Below are 27945 nucleotides of genomic sequence, written 5' to 3'. Positions count from 1 at the left end.
CCGTGGTATTAATCAAAAGCTGAGCCAGAGGAAAACATTGATCAAACTCTTTTAGAGAATAATAGAGTCAGACCCTTCAGTGGTGTAAAAGGGAATAATTCAGTATCTCTATCTCAGTTTATATTGGCTGAATGTCTAGTCCACAGGCTTTATGCCGACAGCTATTTTGAAAAAAATCTGTGTATTAGATACTCGTATTTTCACTTTTCTATTCACATCATAGTAAGATTTAGACAGCAAGTTCTTTGAGGCAAAGATTTCCCCAGATGTCTACCACAGGCTGTGTGACTATGTAACATCCATACATTGAAGGAGCAGGAGGTTTTCCCAGCCCCAAAAGGGTCATTCTTGCTGAAGACTCCCTGCACCTGTTTTCCATTGTGCTCTCAGTACGATGTGCTCATCACTGACTGTAAAATCACAACTTTGGGCTCCTCAGAATGAAACTCTGCATCAGAGCTGTGACCAGGGAGGAATTTCCCAGAGGTCACAATGATGGGGCTTTTTTTCTTTTCCTTTGTGGTAAGTGACATGGTCTGCTTTGAGGATCACCTGAGATTTTGCTGATCTCACCAGCTCACAAGCACCTGCGTTCACCCAGCCGCTGTTCCCACCACCCCTGGCTGTCCCAGACCACAGGGCATTTCCCCAAAACCTAAAATATAGAATAAAACCCACAAATGCAATGCAACAACAGGAAGAAAATAAGAGATGCAAGGAGCCTAGCAGGTAGGTTTTTTTCAGTCATGCTTACTTTTATGCCATCTCATCAAACAGGATATCGATGTCCCTGAGAAGTGTGTTATGTATAAAACCACAATCAGAACCAAAAAGAGGTTTGGGCTGGAAGGGTCCTTAAAGATCACCCAGTTCCAACCCCCTTGCCATTGGCAGGGACACCTTCCACTAGACCAGGGCATACTGGAACTGCTGGCTGGGACCTGGCAGAGCACAGATGAGAGCAGCAGCCACGGTGAGAAAAGATTCTTGTCACCTCGACTCACCATTGTATTTCAGGATGTGTGTAGCCTGATGCACAAAACCAAATCAATTACTGCCTCAAAAGGGTCCTGTGAGTAGTTTTACATAAACTGGTGCTTATTCTCTTATCTCAGCACAATAGGATACATTCAGCACAATAATTAGGAAGACAGATTCCCCTTGTAAACATTTTCTGCACTTGTATATATTTTTTCCCTGTGGGACCATTAGCAACAGAGCAGTAAATCTACAAGATCTATTCCCCATATGAGCACGAGTCTCTGCAGTTTGCCAGGTTACAAGAAATATAATTAGGACTCCTTTACCTGACAGATTAATGAGTTGAACAGCAAAGGCCAGATAGCAGTAAATTAAACACCTAAACACTGATCTCCACATGTAATAGAATGGTGAAATAGCACATCTTTTGTAATGGCCTTGGCCATTTCAACACATAAATTCCTTATAACATATCAGTTTTATGGTACTTTTTTATTGTACGTTGGTATAAATATTTACACTTTTAGCTTGCCTTGCCAGTAAATATTTAGCATTTTGTTCTAAATGGTGACAGCCTTGGGTTGGTCCACACAAAATGCTGCATGGATTCGTCACGTGAATGCATTTATTGAGCCACTGAGAATGTGCATTTGGCAATAATCACCTTTTAGAAGAACTAACAAATGCTCAACAAGCTGCTTGTTAAAGACAGAGCTTCCAATGTGGTGAGAACACAGACGTCTGTCCGAGGCCAGCCTGTGTGATTAGATCAGATTAACACGTGCTTGGGGAGGAAAAAATAAGAGACAATGAAGAAACACATCTCTGCTAAAGTGTTTAATCCTGTTTCAACAAGAAGGAGTGGGATTACGCGATTTTAGAGGAAAATTAAATAATAAAAGCCTTGATCCAGTAATTTTCTACTTACAGTGAGGTTTTGCCTATTGATGCCATTAGCAAAACTTAACTATTTTATTTGGGATTAGATACAAAATTCTTGATGTCTGTAGAAGTTAAGAAGAAAAAATTGTTATGGTTTAATTTTCATCATAATGATGCCAAAAGAACCAAGTTAGAGCAGTAGGTGAAAAACTGAATTAGAGAACAAGTTGATTTCTCACATCTCTTAACATTCCCAAATATCTTACCATTTAGGTATAAAATGAGATGCAACAATCTGACTCAGAGGATGATCAACAGCAAAGCTGTGTGGTATGGCTATAAGAGTGAAAACACCAATAATAACAATAATAATAATAATAATAAATATATTTTTTAAAATACTTGCTTGTGGCTGTCAGCTTTTCAGTTCACATCATTCAGAGTGACCCAAAGAGACCCCAGCATGGTCACGCTCCGTGCGGGCAAGCCCTGTGCAAACATACTCCAGCAACTCGTTAGCTACCTTGATTTCCTCAGGGTGGGATTCATCTCACCTAATTAGCCATCCCCACGCCAGCAGTCTGCACAGATCCCTGTCTGCAGGCTCCCCCCAGCCACGGGAGAGCCGGGCACCTCTGGAGAGCGATTTGTTTTGCCCGAAGACGGAGCGAACGCCCCCGAGAAGGTGCCTCCATTAGTGGAAGGTCGAGTGATGGTTTTAGAGCAGACACCTTGGCTTTAGACAGCTTAGGTTAGGTGAGAGAAACCCTACCCTGCATGTGGGAGCTGATCCTGCTTCCCTGTGCAGCCACATTGTTCTGCTCAACAAAAGAGTCTTTCTTTGGGATGAGGCTCAGAATGGACGTCCCAATGAAGGGAGGCCAGGAGCACTTCCACTGGAAATTGTTTACAGGAAAAAGACCTTTTCCAGATTTCTCACGGCAAAAAAGTTCCCTTCAAACTTCTCCAAAAAAAAACCCCAAGCTCAAGGTCAGCATTTAATTTCCCATCCACTCAGAGCCAGGTACTTCAGAGGCCTAAAAGCCCCAAGGGCTCCATGAGAAAAAAGTGAATTGATGTTACTCCGCATACAAAGTTTCATGGTTTACTGAGGTTTTCATGCATGTGGTGACAGTGTGTGTTGAGTAGAGCAAAGCAATCCTTCCAACCCTGTTGGTACTATTACCATAGATCAGAGAATTAAAATTCAGCAATTCTAGTAAAAAGCAGGAGAGTTGCACTTGTGTCATCCCGGCATGGTATGAGCTAGCATAGAATAGAATCACCAAATGATTTGGGTTGGAAGAAACCTTTTAAAAGGTCATCTTGTCCAACCTCCCTGGCCATGGGCAGGGACATCTTCCATAGATCAGGTGGTTCAGAGCCCCATCCAGCCTGGCCTGGAACACTTTCGGGGATGGAGTATCCACAGATTCTCTGGGCAACACTCAATGCCATAATTGTAAAATAATTTCTTCCTTATATCTAGTCTGAATCAACTGTCTTTCAGTTTGGAACCATTATTCCTTGTTTTATTTCTACAGGCCCTGTTAAAAAATCTGTTCTCCTCTTTCTTGTATGACCTTCAAGTGATGAAAGGCTGCAATAAGGTCTTCTCAGACCCTTCTCTTTCCCAGGCTAAACAACCTCAATTCTCTCCAACTGTTCTCACAGGAGAGGTGTTCAACTCCTCTGATCATTTTCTTGGCCCTTGTGTTGGCCAGCTCCAACAGGACAATGTCCTGAGACCCCAGAGCTGGATGCAGCACTGCAGGCGGGGAACTGTCACCAGAGCAGAGCAGAGGAGCAGAATCCCCTCCCTGGACCTGTTGCCCACCTACTTTGGATGCAGCCTAGGAAACAATTGGCTTTCTGGGCAGTGCAACATGCACTGCCAACTCATATCATATCATATCATATCAATCATATCATATCATATCATATCATCATATTCATATCACCAAGTGTTATCTGCATAAAACCTCTGTAGGTCATCCTAAATCCAGGTTACCTCTAGCACAGGAGGCAGAGAGTGTCACTCCAACAGTTAAAGTGACTGACATAAAACCCCAAGCCAGTCGAGATAAAAATACAATTCAGCTGTACAAGGCCAAACCAGGAATTCTGTAGTTTTCGTATCTGAATTTCTATCCAGACTTAATTCATGATGATGCCTTTCCTCTTATGGACATCAACTTTGGCCACTTCCTGCCCCCATGATGGGTACCCCTCTGCAGGAAAAAGAAATTAAACTTGATTTGCAAAGCTTATGAGGAACCTTTGAAAGTGACAGTGGAGGAGGATGCTTAAAATATATGTAAGAAATTTTGTGGGTATTTTTTGCTATTTGGGACATGAACTTCAGAGTTCAGCACTGTCCCTGCCATGCATTTGGAGCCCTTGATGCACTGCAGAAATGCTTTGAGGCATGTGAGGATGTGGGAAGTGGATGGCTCAGAGCTGAACGCTCTCCAGTTCAGGGGTGGATGTGCCCCCATTCCCCACACAGCGAGGCACTGCACAGCCACCAGGGTGTTTGCAGCACTCTTTCAGCTATAATTGGCACTTTGCTGAAACCCAGAATTCCACTTTTGGAGGTGGAATTTAGGTGCCTGCTGAGGTTGTCTAGTACAGAAAACACCTGTCTCCCTTTGATACCACTGGGGTTAGCTCCCCACCTCCACTAACACTGGGTTCTGAGGGCAGCCTGAGGGAAGTGGGTTCCTGTTCCCACTGCTCTGGGAAGTTCACTAACCACGAGCTGAACCATCTGCTGGAGCCCTCCCAGCGCCAGCAACCACCACACCACAGGCCAGAAGCTGTAAATGGGGGTGAAAGGGGCCCCAAAGCCCTGGGAAGGGGGGAAAGAAGAGAAAAGCAAAACTGAAAGACAAACTCATTGTATATGTGAGCGTTGGAGGTGGATGTCTGTAGGCAAGCATGTCTCCTGAGGAACCCCTCAGGCAGGCAATGCTGGTGGGATGAGCACCCTGCAGCCCAAGGGTGCTCCTGAGGCCGTGGCAATGCTGTGCCCTGATTTGCCTCCTCAGGGGGGTGCCAGTAAGGATGAATCCAGAGGGATTCAGAGATTCCATGCCACATCTCGGGGTGCTCCCTCAGAGACACCACAGCAGCTTGCACTGCAGTGCTCTGCTGCTCATTGGCACCAGCAATGTTTTCTGAGCAAAGTGGTTGGAAAAGGACTAGACTATCCTGAGGAAAGAACAGTGTGGGCACCAAACAGGACAGCATTGCTGCACCACATCCCTCACCTGCACCTATACATTGCAGAATTTGCAACCAGCATCCTCTGGCACAAAGTTCATTGGACTCCCCCCAGACAAACAGGGGTGATTTTTATATCCATGACTGATGTATATAAGGCTGGCTTTAAAAACAGCCTCTTTATCCAGCTGCTGAAAGAGCAAAGGGTGACCACCAGCATTTTAAAAATCCTGCAAAACCAGGTGTAGATGGAGTGGGATTTATTCAGCATTTTGCTGAGTTTTTGTGAAATAAAAGCAACCAATCCCCAGACAGAGGCGTAAAGGCTGGCTTTGCCAGCAGCTCCTGGAGGAGACCAGCCCTGCAAAACCCTGAGCAGCTCAGGTTGTGCTTTTCTCCCCTTTGATGCGGGGATGTTTGCAGGTCGTGGTGGCGGGGGGAGGACGTGTGAGACCTCGGGGACCTGTTTTGGCTGTGCCTGCGTGGGCGGCCGGCGGCGGCCCTGGGTTTCGGTTTGTGTGAGCCCAGCCACGCTGGGCCCTGCTGGGGCAGGGGCTCTGGGGAGCGTGGGTGGCACAGAGTGCCTGTGTGTGACAGACTGCGTGGGCTCTGTGGCTGCGGGACTGGCGAGCTTTGTCTGCGAGCGTGTCCCGTAAATGCTTCCGCTGTTAAAGGGAACCGTTTCGTAACACCAAGAAAATGTAAATAATAATAATAATAATAATAATAATAATAATAATAATAATAATAATAATAATAATAATAATAATAATATGCATTGTCTGCTGAAACTTCAGGCTGGTGCCCAGGTTCTCCCCAGCCCAGACAGTGCTGCTGCAGAGGCAGAACATTCCCCAGCCATAAAGATGACCAGAACGTGCAGTTGATCCTGCCCAAACCAAAATCTTGTGTTTGGAAACAAGCAGCGCTTTGTTATATCATCTCAGCTTCTGACCTCAGACAGCTTTAGAGCAAATTAGTTAGTGTGCCTTTTTTCTTTTATTAATGGAAGAAAAATCAAGTCATCCCATCCTCATTTTCATAAATGTGAAGAAGAATATATTTTCCCCACTTTTGCCTGCTGTAATTTTCATGTAAATGTCAAAGCCAAGAGGGTTCCTTGGACATTCATCAGCACAATTGAGAGGTGAAGTTAAGCTTACTTCTCCTGGGCCTGAGGGCAATAAAACCTCTGGTGGCTCTGCTGAGCAAGGTGAAAGGGAGGAAATCTTTAATTTCACAGTGTGCCCAGCTGTTGGGACGGGATTGAGATGAATAAGGAGAGGGGCAATACCTCTGAGATGCAAGTGGGCATAGCAGGATTTTGAGGGATGGCTTATCCCCGACAAACCCTCCCAATGCTGGCCCTTTTATTCACCATGAATAAACTGGGAAACTGAGTTAATGCATAGGAGCTAATGCAGATCACTGAAAACCTGAGCACTGAAATACGCCTCATTAATCAGCCTATCTCTGTCTCTGTATGATCTACACGATAGGGATGAATATTAACTTCCTTTGAAGAAAATAAAGCGAAGCAGCCACATGTTTTACCTGGCAAACGTATGCAGGGGTGATTCATTCCAAGAACGCTCTGAAAAATCCCCACCTCACTTTTACCTCTAGGAAATTCCCTTTTCATGGGAATGAAAATCGCAGCTCCCACGCCCACAGATCGCAGGGCTTTGGCACTTGGAAAGGCAAGAGATGCTTCACCACAGCCTTGCTCATTGAGATCTCTCTGCAATGAGCAAAGCACCAGCGATGCTTTCCCTCAACCAGATCACATAGATATTTTTTTTTAACCAGCACATTTTTATGATGGTTTTAAGCAGCTTCCTATGCTCCTGTTGTTGCTTTTAATTTTTTTCACGATTTTGGGTAAAACCACTGCAGGGGGATAAAAAAAAAAAAAAAGAGAGAAAGAATAAATAAATAATGAAGAAAATGTTTCTCTTTCCCTCTCAATGTCAGGAATGTATGGAAAGCTTTAGGCTGCAGCAGTATTTTGACACTGCGCACAGTATTGCTCCCCTCCCCTATTCCTTTGAGGTTCATCTTTCAGACCACAGCTCTGTTCCGCTGCCAACTCGTTGGAAGTGTTTAGTGACTGGAGAACTGTTGCCTGCTCTCTTCAGAACTTCACACTTCATTTTTCCAGATCCCTGCGAGCAGCAGCAAATATTTCACCAGCCTGGTTTGCTGGCTACCACCATAAATCAGACTTAGGACCCAAAAAAATATCCAGGCCTGTCAAGGCATTAAGCTTTTATTTTCAGGCTGGATCCAGTGGTAAATGAGGGCTTGTATTTTCATTTAAAACTGTAAAGGGATTTTAAGGATTGTCGTTGGACAATAGCCAGATTCAAAAGATACAATGCAGAGTGTGACTGGTTAGAGGAGATTTGAAAAAGTCTTAAGTATGAAAAATGGCTTTTCTTAAAGGTTTTTCAATGAAATGTGAAGCCAGACTTGAATTTCATAAAGGCTTTGGCACAGGCTGTTTATGAGAAAATCAATTGGGAAAGGGAAGAGGATGATGCTCCTGAGCATTTGAGTGGGTATTTGTCCCAGCCTGCCCCTTCAGATTCACCAGGACGAGATCTGATGCAGATACTACAGGAACAACAGCTAGGAAAAATTTGTCTAATGCTTATTGCTTTGATATGAATCCCTTAAAAAAATAGAAATAAAATAGGAACCTGTATAACACTGTGGATTTGGAGATGTTTGCAAGGCAAAGATGCTCAGAAAACTTGCCCTTCACTGTCCAGGCCAGAATTAGATTGCAGTAGGGTTTTTATAACAGCCTCTCGAAGCAAACAACCCCAATGCCTCAGTCTGCTCTTCATTACCCTAAAGAAGCAATGAATAGGAACGAGGTGGGGAGCCCAGCAGTGGGGCTGGACTGCCAGCATTGTCACAGCCTTGCTCCGCGGCCTCGCGCCGCTGCGGTTCAGCGAGCCGGGAGCTGCGTACAAACCTCTTCTTTTTGCATGATAATAATCACCAGACTCATTTACACAACTTAGCTTTAAAACATGCCACAAAGCTCCGGGCAGAGCAAGGTGAACATCGGCAGAAATTACCAACTGAGGCACCAACAAGAGTCCCGTGCCTCAGTTTCCCTCACATCTGAGGAACAAGGAGAATTGGTGCAGACAAAGTCATGATGAGGGGAAATGTTGCTGTTCCTAACTGCTCCCATCCCAGACCACCTTCTGACCTGGAGAGAGCAGAAGGCTGCTCCTGTTTTTGCTGCTCCTATCTTTGCTGCATATTCCCAGGATTATCCAAAGCAGGTTGGTTTGGTATTCCTGCCCTGGAGGGAGAGTTGTGTCTTTCCCCATGGCCAGGTGTTTTAAGGACAAGCTGGTTGACTCCTGCTTGGTGGCAAAGCCACACAAAACTGTCACTAACTCAGACCTATTTGGGATTCTTTTTCCCCACTGGGCAAGTATCCTTTTCTCAGCCTCAACATTAGCCTACACCATCCCATTTTGCAATTCCTGAGACAGAAACTCAGACTCCTGGTCACAATAAACCGAGGATTAGAAAACAGCTCTTGTATATGGTGCTTCTTTGCCCCCCTTAGTACCTTCAGCATGGCTAAAGATGGGCACTGGCATTCACAAATATCAGCTGCTCAAGCCCCAGAAATGCCTTTCCTCTGAGAAATGCCAGCATCATGCCCATGGTGTGGGCAGGAAGGGTTCAAACATGTAGGGGAGGGACAGTGGCTTAACAAATCACCTCTCTGTCAGCTGAGCCTCTGTTACTGTCTGTGCATGTGCCCCTGGGCCACCTTGGAGGGGAACAAATGGGATTTAGTGTGTTAACCTGAATTAATGTGAATTAATTTAGTAAATTAGTTCACTGTGGGTTGAGGCTGAATCTCCTTGCCATACAAGCCAGGCTGGGTTTGAGCACACTCAGGGATCATTCCCATCCTCCAGCCAGCCATGAATGGGAAGGGTTTGATGCCAGCACTGGATTGCATGTTTGAAACTATTCCTCTGCACGACCAGGCTTACACAGAGACAGGGCCTGAGGAGAGCTCCAAAGAAGGATTTTAGTAAGTAAGGAATTGCCTTGGGATGTCAGTCCCCAGATACTTTAGAAGAGTTGAACCACGATGTATCAGGTTAGGATAAAGTTTTGGCACAGTCTGACTACAGGCATACTCTGAGAGCTCTTTTTTCTTCTGCAAAGATTCATAAAATGAGGGCAAAAGCATCAAAGCTATAGGAGAAAAGCCATGATGGAGCTGTTCCCAGCCCTCTTTCCATTTTTTCTCAAGGGACTGACTCCCAAGCAGATGGCATGCCTGAGATAAACTACATTATTTAAGATTTCTTTGCAGAGCAAAGATGTTGCTCTCTGCAGTCACAGGAGATGGTCCTTAGGGTGCTTTTTCATGTTCTGGCTCGAGGCAAGGGGCCCTTGGAGGCACCCCACCTCCCACAGCGAGCCAGGGGCATTCCCAGCCACAGGCATTGCAGCTCCCCCAATAAATACCAAAGCCTCCCAAAGTCCCATTGCCTTGTCTCCCATGGCTGTGTCTAATCTGAATGGTTTCCTTTTACACTTCCCCACCAGCGCCCGTATTCTGCTCTGCTTATTGCTCGCTACCTGTCTTGCAAAATTTCCCACCTCCTCTGACCTTGCTACCACTGCATCTTGGGTGTTCTGCATTTGAGACTGCTTCAGCAGTAGGCTCTGAGTCAATTAATTTTCCAAATCACAGCTAACTCAGCAAGGCATTCATGAGTGGCAAGGTGGGGAGGCCAGCCGTACACCGGGGGGAAAAAAAAGTTTAGTTTCCCAATTTAGCCTGGTGTGTAGCAGGGGTGGCCAGGAACTGGCGCTGGCTGCGAAGCAGGATAATTTTCCAGGTATGTCAAGAGCTCAGGCACCACGCTCAGAGTAAAACAGAAACAAAAGCACCAGCCCTTTCTTCCGTGGCAGGATCAGACCCCCAGCAAAATTACTTCCTATTCTGGGAGCTGACATAAGACTCCACACTTCCAGGCAAATAAACACCTCTTCATTTCAGTGGCTATCTGACACGGGTGGAACAGAGGGCAGGGAAAAGCTTATGGCTCCTTTATATTTTTAATAGCTATGAACACACTGCTGGTGCTTAAGAAATGTGCCTGTTAATAAGTGATGAGCGTTAAAGGGAAGCTTGGTGGTTAAGGTTAGAGAACAGCTCCAGCCTTGCCTCTGCTGCAGCCTCCTAAAATAACCCAGGGGAAAGTCTCTTTGTATAAACAACTCCCCACAGGGTGGGCTGTAAGGGGAGATGTCATCTTTGCCATCCTAAGTGCATTCCTTGGCCTGCCAACACCCTGGGAGCAGAGGACATGAGGACATGGTCCTAAACATGCCATCAGTACCTGGGGGTAACAAGCACACACAGGTACAGATGGGGAGGGGAGAGCTCACACCCTTGTTTGGCCTGCAGCAACTTTTTTGTGTGCCCACACTCCCAGATGAGCCCTGGTGTGGTTGTAGCATGGGTGGTGTATCTGCACTGCTTAGCATGGGTCAGACCCACAGTGAAGATGTGACAGCACTGCTGTCACACTGGGAAGCTACAACCTGATTCAAGAAACCTGCAAACACCACATTCTCCAGGTCAATGCCTCATCTTCACAATCTTCAGCCTCAGTAACTTTCCTGGAGCCGGTTTGGTCCGACCATGCTGCTGTGTGTTGGTGTGCAGACACTTTCATCCACCTCCGTTCCTCTCCCTTCAATAATGTTAATGGCTCTCTCCTCCCTACCAGATGTGCTGCAAAGATAAACACATCACAGACTGGGAAGCATGCAGACATGCTGAGGATAGGGTGCAGCTAAATGCTTTGGAAGGATAACAAATGAATACTCTTGGCGACAGGAAAAATAAAAATGACCAGGGCCCATTCTTTGGACGGAAGGTCAAGAGGCATGGCTTGGCCATGCCCACCATATCCAGTTTAGCCTCCAATCACAGTGATCATATCCAAACTGGCCACTGGGAGCAGTCCCTTGCCTGTCCTACCTCTTGAGTGCTGCCAACCATTTTATGGGAGAGCCCCAGGCAAAAGTTTGCCCAGGCCCCTCCATATTATCCTGTCAGGGCAAGTCCATGCTAATAACAGTAATCAATGTTTACATTGAATTGTTTAATTTATTAGTATAAATGTCCCCTTACAGACTGGCTTTCACTATTGAAATTCCTTTTCTTTGGATAACATTTTCATTTTCATCTCTTCACTGCCCATCACTGCTTTGTGCCATGAACATTAACAAGAAAATGCAACTTTGTGCTCATGTGGCATCAATTACTTCTTGTAACCTCCACCTTCTCCCTCAGATGGACCACCTCTCTTCCCCTTCTCCCCACCTCTTTCCCTGATCTAAGGAAAGCAAGAGTGATTTTCAGTAGAGGATCTGAGACCTGTGCACAGGTTTGCTCCACCTGATCATGGTGAGGTGGGTATAAAACCAGCAGAATTGAGGTCTGCTTTGAGGGAGTGGCAAAATTCTGTACCATTGTGGCCTGTGGAAGTGGTGAGGAGCTTTAACTCTGCCCTTCTGATTTTGGGAGCCTCAGCACTGAGCCAGTTCACAGCCCAGACTCAGAGCAAGCCAAGTCCTTCATGTCTGCCCCATTCACATCATTGTCACAGACCCCAATTGGCTTGCTCAGGAACAAGACAAATTTTAACCTTATATGCTCTAATTTTTGACACTGCAGAAAGTCTAAATGAGATTGAGAGCTGGAATTCTGTTTCCTCCTAATTTTCTTTTAAATTGGTTTGCTTGTTGAATGCAAATGCATTGAGTTCCTTTCACACACCCTGCGCTAGACACTCTGGTAATAATACTTGATTTGGAAGAATTTCCATTTGATTTCTGGGATGTAGTGCCATTGGTCAGCAGTTTTGTCATAGTAGGAGGAAGCCCTAAGGTAGAAACAGATCTAAAACTGGAAAATGATCCCCTGAAGATGTTTTCCTCTCAGAAACTGTGGTTTAAATAGACTTCCACTTTTAAAAATTCCTCTGAAAAGACAGTTTCCTGAAACAAAAGAATTTCTATCAGAAATGCCTCTTTCAGAAGGCAAAATGGAAGAATTTTTTGTCATACTACATCTACTCTTTTCTCAATAATGTATTTGAGTAACTGATTTCCTAGTGCCTAATGGTATAAATATAACAGAGGAGGGAGATGAAATCATTTGATACTGTGGCAAGATGTCAAATAAGACCTGGTATAAGTAGATGAAATAACCTATTTATTTGTTGTCTAAAATTCCATTAAAACAAACAAACAAACAAACAAAAAGCTCTCCAAAAGGTTAGAAGCATAATGTTAGCATAAGCAGCAGAGCTTATCTTATTCCTTAAATCAAACTCTAGCCTTTTGGTGATGTCATACAACAGTTTGACTCTGACATGTAGAATTGGCATTTCCTGCTAAATGGAAATAATAAGAGTGTGGGTTTTGCTGAGCACTTCCTCCACACACACGTAGACACGTGTTTCTCCTCCTACATCCCCACTCTCTGCAATCACTGCCTGATGAAGTGTGACCAATCCAGAAAAAAAATACGGTGTGGGATGGTGGGCTCAATGGAAAATCATAATTTATTTTCTGCCCAGCAAAATCCTTTTTCTTCCTGTCATTTGATAAGCCATGGTTTGTGTTCTCTTCAGAAGCCTCGACAATGGCAGACTGTGCCTTTTCATCACTCAAGCACTTTTGCTTTCGGTCACTCTGCTATAAATAGGAAAGTCTTTGTTCTGGCCCTTTTGGATCACAGGCACGGCCCATGGTGGACACTCCAGCCTTTCCATGCTTCCCAGTTGTTCTCCCTGAGAAAGCAGCCACACAAACAAACAGGCTGCTCTGTTTGGACTTTCTCTGAAGTCGCAATTTCTTCCACTAAATGTTTACGCATTCCAAAGGCGAGTGACTGGCCTTGCATCTTGGGAACCCAGTGCTGGGGATTTGCGCTGCTTTCAGGAAGATTTGGAGATGTGTATTTAATGGCTTCAGTTAACAAGTTAATTAGCATCCTCTTTATGGTTTTTTTTTTTGAGCTTCTGCTAAAATCAAAACACAGCTAACATTTATTTTGGTGCTAATGGGAACATTTTCATAAACTCCAAATTTAGACCCAGAAGAAGGATCCTGGCTCAGCACATTTTCAAAAGAAGGACTTGATTCAAGGCTCTTTACAAAGTCATTTTCCCTCTGTTTCAGCAAGTTTGGTGTCAGCTGCTCAGTTTTGGAGTAAATTTGGAAGAGAGGCCAGTCTCCCACTTAGGGTCCCCAGAGCCCTCAAGCCTGACCTTGAGGGTCCTTCTCTAGGATTCTAAGTCAATAATAATAATAATAATAATAATAATAATAATAATAATAATAATAATAATTGTACCTTCAGTCCCTGATATCCCAGAACTGGATGATGTGATGGGCATGAGCTACAGGCTGAGAGGAGAGGGAGCTCCTGAGAATCCTGATGCCTGGTCATGACTGGCTTGGCTCAAGATTGAACCATAGAGCAAGAGGCAAACAATCTGTTCTTCACAAGTGTCTTCCCAGCCTGGCCAACCTCATCAGTTACTCATTTGTGAAGCTTCTCTCTCCCTTCCTTGCTTTTATTTCTCTGTCAGCTCAGGCTGCTTAGTGCTTAGCTTCTTTTTTTTTTTTTTTTTTTTCCTTTGGTACAAATGAACTAAATTCTCCAAATTCATCTGCATTGCTATCAGACATTGTTCTTTTAAAAAACCTTGGCATAGTTTCTGAAGTTTCTCTATGTACACTTTCCTGTTCTTGTATTTCCGTCATCCAGGTATCATCACTCAATAACCATACTGAGGCTGTAATGCTTTTCACATGGAAGGAATTGTGTTTTATTAATGGCAAATGTTGTAATGCACTTTCATGTCAAGATGAAAATCTGAAAAAGAAACTTTTTATAGTGTATGCTACATGAAACCTCTACATTGAACCAAGCTGGAGAGAGACTGTGTTCCAGTACACATATGCTATGACTATATATAGTAAATTAAACAGCCCTGGCATGCAGGAATGGGCACAAGAACATATCCATGCTGAAAAATCTTTAGCATGGGCACAGTCAAGTAACACTCTCCCAAGCCAGTTTCAGGCACAGATCATGTGTTAGCAAAGCCAAGAACACCCTAAATAGGCATTTTGGATGTGCCTCTTCCCTTTCAGGGGCTCCAGGTATTTACTGTTGTGTACCTAATGAAAAAAAAGCCAAGGCTTCAGCACAAGAGTGTGAACCCAGGTTTGGTTCATGCAACCACAGTGGTCAAATCTATCATGGCCATCTTGGGTATGCCATTTTCTGACCTGCCTCCTGATTTCTGTGATCCAAACTCCATGTGGGTCTCTTTGATGATGGTTTCATTTGCGAAGGGATGGCTGGCAAAAACCCTGCACCTTACAGAGAGGAGGTTGGAGCAACCTGCTCCTCAGGGAGAAACCTGCTTCCACAGAAGGAACAAATGCTTGGTGTGCAGGGACAGGAAATGGGAAAGTAAAGCCAGAGCCTACATGTCCACTGCTGGGTTCTTAGACCAGGGAGAAATCAGGATAACACTACCAAAAAACTCCAATATACAAACAAAAAAAATCTACAAGTAAAACATGATGATTTTTGCTTGGAACTGCAGGAATCAGTGTCTGCAGCATTTGGAGGAAAATGCAAGGTCAGACAGGAGGCAGAGCCAGCTGTGAGGGTTCACTGGCTCCCCAAAATCAGAGAGTTATCCATTCCAGCATCTCCACCAGCACCGCCTCAGCTCATTTCTGAGCTCAGATGAAGGAAAAGCTTTTCCTGGAAGGCACATACCCTGCCCTGGGTGGTGGGGACATGGGTGTGTGACACAGCCAGCCCAAACAGACGCCTGCTTGGCAACCAGGAGCTGACTGCACAACACAGCTGGGGACAGCAGTGCCCCCAGGTAGTCATTACCCCACATCCAGAGGGGCTCTTTGCACAGCTGGTGGATGCCCTTCCCTCCCAGTGCTGATGGAAACACGCAGCCTGGCCAGAGCCCTTGGGTGGATGCCACCTGTACCACAGCTGTGGCTTTTACTGCTGCCAGCACTTCAATCTTTTTCTGGTTATTTTTTAGTTTCCTTCACTCTAGGGATGTTGTGGCTGAAACGCAGAAGGCTCATCCTCAGATTGTTTTTGTCTCAGTTCATACCCTGCTGCCACCTGCCATTGGATGCCCTCCAATTCCACCAACATGAGTGAGAGTTAAAATCCTGGAGTGATTTTAGCCCCATGAGAGCAGGAAGGTCCAGACACCTCTTCAGAAAAGCTTGTTGGGTGGTTTCCAATTTTTTTTTTTTTTTTTGTAAAGGCAAATTGTTTAGCTACACTTTAGGAAAGTATCCAAGTCCATGGCTGCCTGCCTGAAGGAGCCTTGAAGCTTTTTCAAGGTCAGGTTGTCTCCTCAGCTCAGTCACCATGTGTGCAGTGATGTTAGTGAACCTGCATCCAATTTATGTACCAGAGAAACAAGATTACCACCCATCCCAAAGAGGGATGAAATGGTCTTCTCTTTCTTTCTCATTTGATTCTTGGAGCTTTTTTCTGTTTGCCACTAAGAGCAAAACTAGAAAACCCAACTCAAAGCCCAGCAGTTAATGTGTCAGGTCTCAGGTGTTGCTCACTTCTGTCAGTCACTGAGACCAATTCAAAGTCTTTCACTGCTAACAGTGAGATTAGCTTCTGTGATAGTGCATGGAGCTGACAATTTTTTGCAAAAAATCCAATTTTTTGTTCAAAAAGAAAGTGCTCTCACTAATTTTGTGCACAACCATCAATTTAAAGAACTGAAAAATCCAGACTTCCATACCCAGAACTATTTTCCAGCCATGAGGCTTATGAAATCTGCTGGCAAACTGGCTCCAGGGATACAGATCTTTGCAACTTTTCACGATCCAGATTTCAGGGCAGATGCCTCAGCTTCCTTCACAGGCAAGAAGGAGAAATATCTTTTTAAGGTATCTCACCCTAAAGTGGGCAACTCAACTGTTTCAGATCAAAGCATTATTTTCCCTCTATTGACCCTAAAGGGAGCAAACACAGGGTGGTTATCCCAGATGTGGAAGTCTAGTTTAGGTGAGATAATTCCTATCCTGCTTCTCTGGGGTCCAGCACTGTTCCATTTGCAGCTGCTCTTCCCAAATAGCTCCTGCCCCCCTTGGGCCAGGGTTTGGGTGGGATGGCTGATATGTGTAAGCATTAATTAGTCAGGTCCTGGAAAGATTCACACCTGGCAAAACCAACATGAAAATCACATTCCTGTCCCTTTCCAAGGGCACATCACTGTTGGTACATCTACTGTCTTTCCACTTAATTTTCTTCCAGGCTTTATAACTCTAACTCTCCTTTCTGCCACCCAGCATCAGGTGCGAATCCTCCCATTTTCTCAGCTGGAAGGGGAAAATCAGATTTACACAAGCTCAACTTTGCTATGGCAAAGGAGCTCTGAAAGAGGAGGTCAGTGCACCAGGGTGGGGGTCCAGGTAGATGTCAAAAGTGCAAAGGACAGGCCAAAATAAGCCCAAAGTGTACAAACACCAAGACAGACCATCCTGATAAGGAAAAACCGTCTACAAACAAGTAGCAGATCCAGGAGGAAAGATCTGCTCTCACTCTATATTATTTTCCTATCTAGAAGTCTGGGCTACAGCAAAACCCTTGAGAAAATAGCCAAGCATACATTGCTGTCAGTTGTTTTTCGTGGATGGAAAAAGAGAACTCAACCTTTTCTGTGAAAACACCCCTCGCTCAGGGTTCCTGGAAGAGGCTGAAGTCTCTGGTTTCTACAGTGGCTGCCTCGCTAAGAGGGCTCAGGCTCATGTATGCATCCAATTTTAGCTCTGGCCTGCAGAAGATCTGAGGCATAACCCCAGGAGCAGGGCAGGGTGTTCGTGGATTGACCATGTGGCTGCTGCTGGTCCAGGAGTATCACATTCCCAAGGATATGGAAAGTGGGAACCTAAATTGTTTTAAGTGGAGCATCTTCCTATCTTGCTTCCACACTGCTGAGACTTTTCTTTTAAAATCTCAACTTTCTCCTTTTCTGGTTTCTAGGGCTTGAGTGAGAAGACTCATCCTTCTATTTTTTAGATGTTTATGTTCAACATCCTGAGTTTATTCACAGAGCAACAAGACTGCCTTTAAAAATCAGGGCCAAATCTAGGTCAAATATGATAAACATTTCATCCTTTGCTCTGCAGACTCAGAGGGCTCAGGCACTTGATTGTGTCACTGCAGGTCAGTGACTGACACCACATCACCAACAGGCCATGAAGGCCAAGCCCCGAAGGTGAGGCCAAACACTTCAGCTTGAAACCTCTTTCACTGGGTTTTCAGCAAATGCATTTTATGTCACATTTGCCAACAGTCACTGTTTGAGTTGCAGTATTTCAGTGTTTGTGAGATCAAAGCCTCTTCACAAACTCTTAGTTTTCTACACAAGAACATTTTTAGAAGTATTAAGAAGGGACTGTAGTGCAGCATGTCTTGGTTGTTCTCTTTGCTACACAATAAAGGTTCCACCCGAACCAAAGCTTGGACAGAAACATCTCTGCTATCCATGGAGACATCATCTTGAAATGTATTCAGTCATTTGGGAGTTCTGAAATTACTGTGCTCCACTCACTGACCATGTGACTGATAAGCTACAGACAAACGTTGCCCTTGTGTCCACACACCGCCCAATCCCAGTAGCTCTGTCCCATTCAAAAGAAGGCTGAAAATTAAAGTTAAATGCCCCCAGAAATGCCCTAGGAAAATCCTTAAACTGAAAGAAAGACACTTGCAGTATCACTCACTTTGTCTGCCCCAGGGTTCATGTTCACAGAGCCTCCTTATCCATGGAACAGCTCCAAGCAGCAGTGGCTGCTCGGAGGAGTTGCTCCTACGTGAGTCAAACCAAGCAGACACAGGATGACAGAACCACGGAAGCATTAAGGTTGGAAGAGGTCTCCAAGATCACTGAGTCCAATAATTAGCTCAGTTCTGCTAACTCATCACTAAACCATGTCCTTCAGCACCACATCTACACATCTTTTAAATCTCTCCAGGGATGGTGACCCTTCCACTTCCAGGACTAGCCTGTTGCAATGCTTGGCTATGTTTTCAATGGATACATTTTTCCCAATATCCAATCTAAACCTCCCCCGCCACAATTTGAAGCCATTTCCTCTCATCCTGACCCTTGTAATTCAGGAGAAAAGACCAAGCCCCACCTGGTTACAATCTGCTTTCAAGACTTATAAAGAGCAAAAAAATCCATCCTGAGGCTCCTTTTCTCTAAACACCTCCAACTTCCTGGACTTGAGCTGCAGAGTCTTCTCCAGCTCCATTGCCCTTCTCTGGACACAGTCCAACCCCTCAATGTCTTTATTACATGAAGGGCACAAAACTGAACTCAGGATTTGATGTGTGGCCTCACCAGTGTCCTCATGAGGCAGAAGGACAATCCCTGCCCTGGGCCTGCTGCCACACTATTGCTGGTACAAGCCAGGGGCCATTGGCCTTTTTGGCCACCTGGGCACACTGCAATCAAGATGTGGCAGCCCAGACAAAGTCGGAAAAAAATAAATGCAAATAATGAAACTAGATTCATGTGGTTCAACCCTTTTCCTCTGCACTCTTCAGCTTATTCGCAACACCATGGTGATGGCTGATAAGAAAACAGGGGGCCAAAGTGTCAAGAAAACAGGGGTTGTTTCCTTTGCGTTAAATATGAAAAGCAACATCTCCCAGCTTTCTCATGGCTAAGCCCAAACCAGAGGGTGGCAAAACTTTATTCAGGTGCAGCTGAGAGGAGCTGGCTGGACAACATCAGTACAATAACACATCACACCCATTCATATGTTTCAAAGCCTGGGACGCCTCATTTTCCCTGGATGCTTTTCTGCCTTGAGCAAGAGCCCATGCACCATTTCCTTCACTCCAGGAAAAAAAAACAACAACAAAAAACAACCACTTATCAGTAATGATCAATGCACCAGTTATGTCTTTGCAAGAAGAAGACCGATACAAGAGGAATTTGAGAACTGAACATATTAACTGTACTAGAAAGCAATCATTATGGATGCAATAGAAATATTGTTTTTATGGCACTTAATCTTCTCCCTCATCTCTTCCACTGCAAGGTCTCTCTCTGTTCTACTGTCTCAGATAATTTATAAGATTACAGGAAACTTAAAACAATTTTTCCTAGTTTCTCCAAGTTGTTTTCTTTTATTATTTATTTATAGTCTAAAAAATTTACTTGGCCAAGAACTTGTCATTTTTTCCAGCTGTGTGGGATGGTCTAGCAAAGATACTGCTTTGTCTCACTTAGATCCAGTGGATTATCTCCAGCACCAGCACTGGAGTTACAGAGAGGCAGTGGGATCTGTTACAGCTTGGATGACCAAAGCACTGACTGAAGGAGAAGTCTTTCCCCATCTTCTGAAGACTTGAAAACTATATGAAAACCTTCAGTCCAATCACACACACAATTTTGGGGCCAGGGAGTATGGTCTAGCTGGGGCTCTGCACACAGGAGCAGCCCAGTGAGCAACAAAGACTAAAAAAAAATAAAAACTGTCATCATTGCCACTACTTTATTATCCAGATGACTTTCAAACCCAGAGACCAAAATTCTTGGTTTTCCAAAACAGAAATCCTTTCTGCACAGAGAATGGGTCTTCCCATGCCAAACAAGAGGCAAGTCCCATCTTTTCACTGGCATTCTCTCATCTTCTGCTTTCCTTGGGAGGGCCAATTTGCCCTGGCTCACACACACAGCTCCACAAACACAGCCAGGTACAAGGTGCTGATCCACTCACATGCAAAGAAAGCAAAGATCCCCAAAGCCAAAAGGAGCATTTTAGAGTGTTTCATCCAGCAAGGAAGCTGGAATTTTCTTATGTTCCCCTTTTAAATATTTGAATATCATGTAATACAACAACAATGCATAAATATATATATATATATATATATCAGGAATAAAAAAAAAACAAACAGAAAAAATCCTCTCAATAAACTATTGGCCCTAATCTTTAAATCTCAGGGAATTAGCTCCTGACTTAGGGAGATCACCTTTGAGAACATCTTTGGCTGAACTATTTTCTCTTGCTCATCTGCATGGTGGGGGGTATCCCTATCCAGCTTCAACTACTGAATTAATTCTGTGTAACACTTCTTGCATAGTCTGTGAAGCCTTTTAATGACAATTTAGGCATTAAGTTCCTGCTTTGGGACTGACTTAACCATTGTCCCTAGACCTTAGCTCACTAGGAGCTATGAGGAGTCATCAGGTGAGAAGTCACAAGCCATGGTATTCAAAGCTCTGCTTCCCATTCTACCTTTGCCTCAAATATTCAGATGGCTTTAATGGCTACAAAAGGAAAACCAGCAGGATTAAATTCTACCATTTATTACCTGAAGCAAATCATTCCTTTGTATGTCCTGATAATGTTTTTTAAACCTCTACTATGAACACAAAGAGAGCAAAGTAGAGAGCACAACTACAGCAGCTGTAGCAGAAAAAAATTCTCAAACTGCAACCCTCCTTTTCCCTTTAATTCGGATTGGTATTGAGCTGCTAAGGAGAAATGTGTTTACTGACAAGGTACTGGACCTTTCTGAAAAAATGGCATCACATCCTTTCAATTCCTTGAAATTTTCCTCATCACAAATATTAACAAATGAGTGCATATTTTTATGAAGAAATACTGATTTCTTAACAACAACTGTAAAGCAGCCAAAAACCCTTGGAAGAAAAACAGTTACTCCATTTTAAGCTATAAAAAAGCAACTAAATAAACCAGGAGCTACAGGATTCATAGCAAGATCAACTCCCTTGTTCCATGCATACTTTTACCCATTTCCAATACTATTTCCCATTGAATAATATTGACTCAACAAGGTGGCAAATACAGAGGAAAAATCATTTTCGTATTCACATTCATATCCCATACTTTCACCAGGGCCAATCTAAAGCCTGACACAGATTTTATTAAGTACCCATCTCTTCTGGACCCTTGAGAAGAGAGTGAGTTACGGAATCATTCTCAGAAGTGAACTCCCTCTCATTCTGGGAGACAGCTGCAAATTTAGTTACCCCCTTTCTCATATTGCACATGGGTGTGGATGTGTTTCTGAACTTCAAATCTTCCGTCTCTGAGGTTTGTTTTCTTATTTACAGTTGTTGTGGCAAAGAAGCACAGGAGAAATGACTTTGACACTTCATTTGCAAGGCCTGAGGTCTGTGGTCATTCTCATCTTTAGCACCAAACCTTTGCAAATGTCTCTGTTGGGTGCACCTTTTCACATGTTGCCAGGACCAAGGGATGCCAGCCAGGCTGCTACAGTTTTCCCTGAGTTTGGTCCACAACCCCATTGTGGGGCTGAAAGGATGCAGTGGGATGGGAGAAGCCCTGCATGTACCAGTGATGAGGCCACCTAGAGAAGGGATGGATCCCTTCATGCAGCTCCTGTGGGTTTATGATTAATACTTTAACAGGGCAGTAACTGAAATGCCAAAGGGCCAATAGAGACATTACATCTGGCAGTGACTTCAGCAAATCTACACTTCCTCAAAGTGCAAACTGGTTCCAGTTTTAGCTCTGCTTTTTGACAGAGATAAATGTAAGATCTGCACACTGACCCTACACATTCAATTCCTGCTTGGGGAGCTGGAAGAGGGGGAGGTTTCCAATGTAAAGCCAGGATCTGAGCACAGTTGTGAGGTACCAGTCATCAGTTTTTCTGGGTCTGGATTGAAGGCACTTGAGATGGTATTTCATGTCGGGGCTCAAGTGTTTATTATTTCTTATCAGTAAAACAGTCTCACTACTGTGAGTTGGGCAACTTTTCATTAGAAGGCACAAAATGGCCAACAATCTCTTGTTACAAGGTCTTTTAAGACTAAATTATCCATTTAAGAACTGACACCTGGATTATTTTCCCTTTTAACCCAATAACTGATCCCACAGAGCCTGCAATGAGGACTTTTCTGCCCAATTACAAAATGCCACCCAAACCCATGGAGAAGAAGGAAGCAGCATGAAGAAGAAACCCAGGATGACACCCTGTGCCCTCCATCTTGCTTCCTTCCACAACATACTAAAAATCTCAAAACCTAAATTTCTCATCAAGTGATATACCTACACTACTCTCTATAATCTATTTCACATTTTTGTGGGTTCTGGTCTATCTTGAAGTCTAGGAAACTTTCTCCATGAATGAGGATCAAAGTCAGTGCTCCCCTGGGGTCAGGGCACCCAAGAGCAGACAGAGACATGGTGATTTGCATCTGAGATAACTTTTGTTTATGGTGTGCATTCATTTGTCCATCTTCACCAGGGTTTCACCCCTCAGCCCCACAGCAATGGACAGATGCAAGTCCCCAGTGACCTCGCCTGAGCAGCCCTGGGGAGTTGTCACCTCCTGCACACCATGGTCAGTTCAAATACCAGTGGTTTGTGTTTCCTGTCTCTTGGTTGTCACACTGCAGGTGACCCAAATTATCTCTCTCTCTATTTTAAATTTTCTCCAGATGGTGAGAGCTGGTACAGGCAGGTGTCTCTGAACAGGAGAACATGCCCTCAGCCATGAGTGGAGGATCCTCTTTCCATCCTTCACCAGGTGCTGCTGACAAAGGGTGGGCACTAGGTCTGTCCCTCTGTGCCACACACACCTGGCTCTGTAACTCCACAATAATCAGGTAATGCTGCAGAACATCAGCACATTATCTGTTGGTATTTTCTGGCATGGAGGAGCTCATGCACTGCAGATGGCCACAATAAAATTCCACTCTTTACATGACCATCCCCAGAAAAACATCCTTTATAAACAAAAGCAGTGCAGAGAAAAAAGAAAAGTCACTGTGCCCTGTAAAATGGAACAATCAAAATAAGTTCCTAGTTGTAAACTTATGAAAATAAAAATTGGGGGGATCCTTTTGGTCAGGCAGAGACAGGGAGGTTTGAAATAGCACGTACCAAACCTACCCTTGTTGGCAAGGGAAAGGGTTGCACAAGTCTTCATAAACAATTTTATCTGCAGTCATTAGGCAGCAATCCTAAACACTGAATGAGTTTTTCCCATCATTTCACAATAGGTTTTTTTTCTGGTTTCTAGGAACTGTTTGTGAGAACTGCCACTCAGCATCTGAGAAAAATGTGTGGCAATGATACACAGTTAATTCATTTTCTTGGGCATTGCCCCATTATAGAAATACAAAATATCATGTCACCATGAACTCTGCTTTTTTCTAACACTTTCAATCCAATACCTATAAGCACATTACAAACATGAGTGATTTTACTATGATTTCAAGATCCTGCGCAGAACATAAGGAAAAGGGATTGAAGGGGCAGTGTGAAGAGAGGCACAGGCATCTTCCTTAATGCTCAATACAATACCTTATGAAACCCCAATCCTGTCTTTATCAAGTACTTTGAATTAATGTCTTCCAGACAAATAAAAAATACTGAGAACAAAAACAGGGCAGAGGGGAAAGTACAAAAAAAGATGGAACAAAAATGGCATTTTAAGCCACTGGCCCCTACTCAGCATGGAACCATTTTCTACGGCAAGGAGCAAGTCAAGCAAATTCCTTGTTGAATTGGTATTTTCTACAGCTCCCCAAAAGCTGTGAATTTTGCAGCTCTGTAAAACAGAGGGTGAGATCCCTGCCAGCACTGATCCAAATCCCCAGACAGTGCAGGAATTCCTTCTCCACACGGAGTGACAGACCAGTGAAGGGACAGAAGCACAGGCTGGATTTTCAGTCCTGACTCTAAGATCCAGCTGCCAAGTGGCATTGCAAAGACAGACCTCTGGAGATTTCTCATACTTTTTTTGGCTCATTCTCCTGATGTGCTCATCTTAACAGAAATCAGCTGTTTTCCTCACTTTTACAGTACTTGCAGAAGAGACTTTAGCATCTGGCTTGGCTATTATTAAAAGATGAGAGCATCCTGCTCTTTTAGGAGAACACTGCTACTGGTAATAAATGGACAAAGAGCCTTTGCATCCAGGTTTCCTTAGATCTGTCTGGATTACTTAGGTTTTTTATCCCTTCTGCTGAGGCCTGTTCTTCCTATTTCCTCACGTTTGCCAACCAGCCTCACACATCCTGGAGCAAGGATAAAAATTGTGTTTTCTTGGAAGAAGCTGTCTCAGAGTGTTTGGATGTAGCAGCATCATTTTCAGCTACCAAGGACTTTGGAAAACAAAAAGTAAACAAGCTGTGGGGGGTTGAGAAGCTGTCTTAGTGTTTAGGCTTTGATTTTATATTTAATAGTGCCCTAAAATCACAGTCTGAAGGAATCATGACAACACCTTCCAGTATCTAAAGGGGCTCCAAGAGGTGGAGACGGACTTTGGACAAGGGCAGGGAATGACAGGACATGGGGGAGTGGCTTCCCACTGCCAGAGGGAGGGGTTAGACGAGATATTAGGAACAGATTCTTTGCTGTGGAGAAAGATGATCTTTAAGGCCTCTTCCAACACAAACCATTCTGTGATTCTGTGAATATAGCAGAGGGGAAAGGAGAGGTCATTAAGCCCTGGAGTCCTATAGATGTGCTTTAAAACAAGGTTTTAAACCCTTATTGCACCTTGTGTGCCCAAAGTCAGAGGCAGGGACAAACCAAGCCCTAATGCAGAGGCCAGTGAAAAAGTCACCAGCTTCACTTAGGAAGGTTGGAGGTGGACATCAGGAGAAGCTTGGGGATAGAATGCTCCGCTGAAACCTTGTCTTTATCTCCATGCTTAGAAGACACCAAACCTTGCTGGGCACAGCCCTGCTGAGAGGATCTGGTGTCTGTGGTCTTGCATTGAGCCTCCCTTGAGCCAGGAGAGCGAAGGAGACTCCTTCACTTCACTCAACCAGCACTCCAGTGACCCTTCATTGATCACACCCACACTTACGGGCAGGAATATGCTGCGTCCAAAACCGCGGGACTATTATTAGAGGGACATCAGCTGACCTCTCCTGGCGTAATCACCATCTGAATTTGGCCTCGTGGCAAACATTAATCACTGGCAAGCTGCTGCAGTGTATCAACATTAACATGGGCTGTTTGCTTTTCTCTAAGTGTTGGGACATCCCACAAGATCCAGCTGCTCATCCCGAGTGAGCTGCCGGGAGGGAGCGGCCAAGGGCTGCCTCCGCGGACTGCAGAGATCTCTGCTTTTCTTCCTGCCCCACCACAAATCCTGAGTAAATCTGTTGAAGCAGCACAACTTGGCCTTAGCTCCACATTGTTATTTGACCAGATCAGCAGTCTGGAAACTGGGTCATTTTCTTTCTAAACATGTGGTTTAGAATTGTGCTGCTTCAAAGGACACTATCCAATGGTGTGAGACCAAACACTGGATTTGTAGTAAAAAAGCTAAACAACAACAACAACAGTAACAACCAAAGTTCAAAGATCTTTGTAAACATGGAGCCCATAAGACACCCTGTCACAGTAGGGAAATAACAAAATCCCTGATCTGTATTTAGGGTAATTGAGGCATTAAAAGAGGAGACCTAAGCTGTCTGGAGAATCACAGATGATGCTGAAATTTCTCAGCTACAGAAGTAAAACTAATTTGTCTCATATTTAGAAGTTCTTACAAATATACTTATGGGATTTTTAAAACTCTCACACAACTGGAGTAGGAAAATTCAAGTCTGCTTGTTATTTAAGTAACACAGTCAACATTCGAAATGCAGGTTGCATGTACATTAAGTAACATATATAATAAGTGTGCACAGGAGTAGCAGGGCAGGCCTGAGAACTTAATTTTAAATTATGTTGTACATCCCAAGTTATTTGTTTGTACTGCATCAGATCACCAGAAGCTTTTGGAAGATTGGGATTTGCTCTCTTTCTATCTCGTGGTTTTATCTGTTACTGGCACCAACAGTTTCCTATTCCCAGAGGAGTAAATGCTGAGATTTACCCCTCCAAAGTCATACAAGTATCACAAAGATTCCTCATGGGAACATCTCCACACATCCCAGACTGACATTGCACCAGTAGATCTAAAAAGAAAAGATAATCACAGAAGGACCAAGCTAAATATTTAATTTTTTCACTTTAAGCTTGTGCTAAAACTCTTCAAGATGTTAAGAAGAAATGCTCAACCTGCTCCCATAATTTCATGTCAGAGTTGTCCTCATCACCTGTCCAAGGATTATGCATTTCTAACAGATTTGTTTATAATTTTTAACCCATACAGCAAATGTTTCTAGCGAATAATGCTCTTGGGGCATCCTCTGCAAGCATTTATCCAAGTGGTGAGTGTCTGAGCTGGACACCCTCACTGCACCCCTACCCAATACATGTTCTAGTGTGACCCCCCACATGCTGCAGAACACTGGTCATCTGTGAGAGGTTAGCCAGGGGAGTGCTTTCACCCCAAAATATCCATACATTTCCTCCCAATGATGCAGAAGGTAACTAGGCAGTTCATGTCAATCCTTGGATATATAACTGAGGTTATTTCCTTCTTTTCACCAATAAACAGCTTGATGAATGTTTTATTTGGTGTCAGAACAGGGTTTGGTGCTGAACCATAAAGTCAGACCCTGCTTCTTCTCACCCCCACCTCTCCCAAGAGCTTGTTTTAGGCAGAAAAAAGGCTGATTTAGGCCTGTGGCTGCTGTAAGCCCTTCCAGTGTTGCTCACAGCCACAGGAAATTAAAAAGTTAAAACTGAGGCCAGCAGGGAGAGGCAGTCTCAGACTGCGTGGAACCAGCAAGGCCAGACTCCAGCAATTCAGAGATGATGTTCAACCCTCACAACCCAAACCCAAGATGCAATTTATTGACACTGAAAGATGGGGAAAACAGTCTCCACCCCTTGCAGGAAACGTCTCTAACTCTTGTCTCCTAAAGAAATTTGAGTCTTATCTGCCCCCACCACTCCACGTGTCTCTGCACAAGGCTGTCCTCCATGTTCACCAGTGGTGGTAACTTGCCTCAAAAGTGGTTGATTTCTTTTCTAAGGCAAAAGAGTTGCTTTCTTAAGCTGAAGGGTAAACAAATCCAAAAATCAAAACCAACATCCCTAGCACGGGGAAGCTCAGTGGGACCTACTGTACTGGATTGGAGGGATGGTTCTGCCCTATCAGACCTTGTGCTGACCATATCTGCTGTAAATATCCCAGAGAAATTTGCAGAAACCAACAAAAACTGATCTTTAAGGTCTCTTTCAACCCAAACCATTCTATGATTCTATGAAAAGAGAGATCAGTGTAACTCCTCAGTAACCTGCCTATGTTTGAGTTTAATCTTGTCCAACCTCTTTGCTCAGATTTCATTTAGCTGAATATGTGTTCTCCAGACAGTCACACAAGCAGTTTTTATCTCAGACAACAACTTGTAGCAGGCAGCTCCCAGCCTGCCTCACAGGCCCATGGGATAATTTGGAAAGGATCGTGGGAGGTCTCCAGATCAACCTCCTGCTCAAGCCGCCTCAGCCTGGAGGTCAGACCAGGTTGTTCCATGCTTTACTAGTAGGGCCCTGTAAATCTGCAGAAACAGAAGTGCCACAAACTCCCATGGCACCTGTTCCAGCACTTCACCATACAAAACGGAGAAATTTTTTTTATTTCCATTGATGAGAAACTGGATTAAGTGACCATGAAAGCAAGACTGTAATGAGGGTCCCTCTGGGCAGTGGGTAGCTGAGATGGGTTATGTTGTGTGCCAGAGGGCAGCAGAAAGCCTTAGCACTAATGCTTGTAGCATGTGTCCCCCACAAAACAATTTCCATAGTAATTACACCACAGAACATTGGTTGGTTTGC

General features: G+C 44.2%; 1 protein-coding gene across 4 annotated transcripts in view; it reads right to left on the bottom strand.

Annotated features, from left to right (window-relative positions):
• RUNX2 (RUNX family transcription factor 2) overlaps positions 1-27945 on the bottom strand; it is a 159039-nt gene that overhangs the window by 35182 nt on the left and 95912 nt on the right. The window lies entirely within an intron of this gene.

The sequence above is a fragment of the Agelaius phoeniceus genome, chromosome 3 (assembly GCF_051311805.1).
Source record: "Agelaius phoeniceus isolate bAgePho1 chromosome 3, bAgePho1.hap1, whole genome shotgun sequence".
Taxonomy (NCBI): Eukaryota; Metazoa; Chordata; class Aves; order Passeriformes; family Icteridae; genus Agelaius; species Agelaius phoeniceus.
Note: the sequence above shows the minus strand (reverse complement) of the source record. Positions and strands in the feature narration are given on the sequence as shown.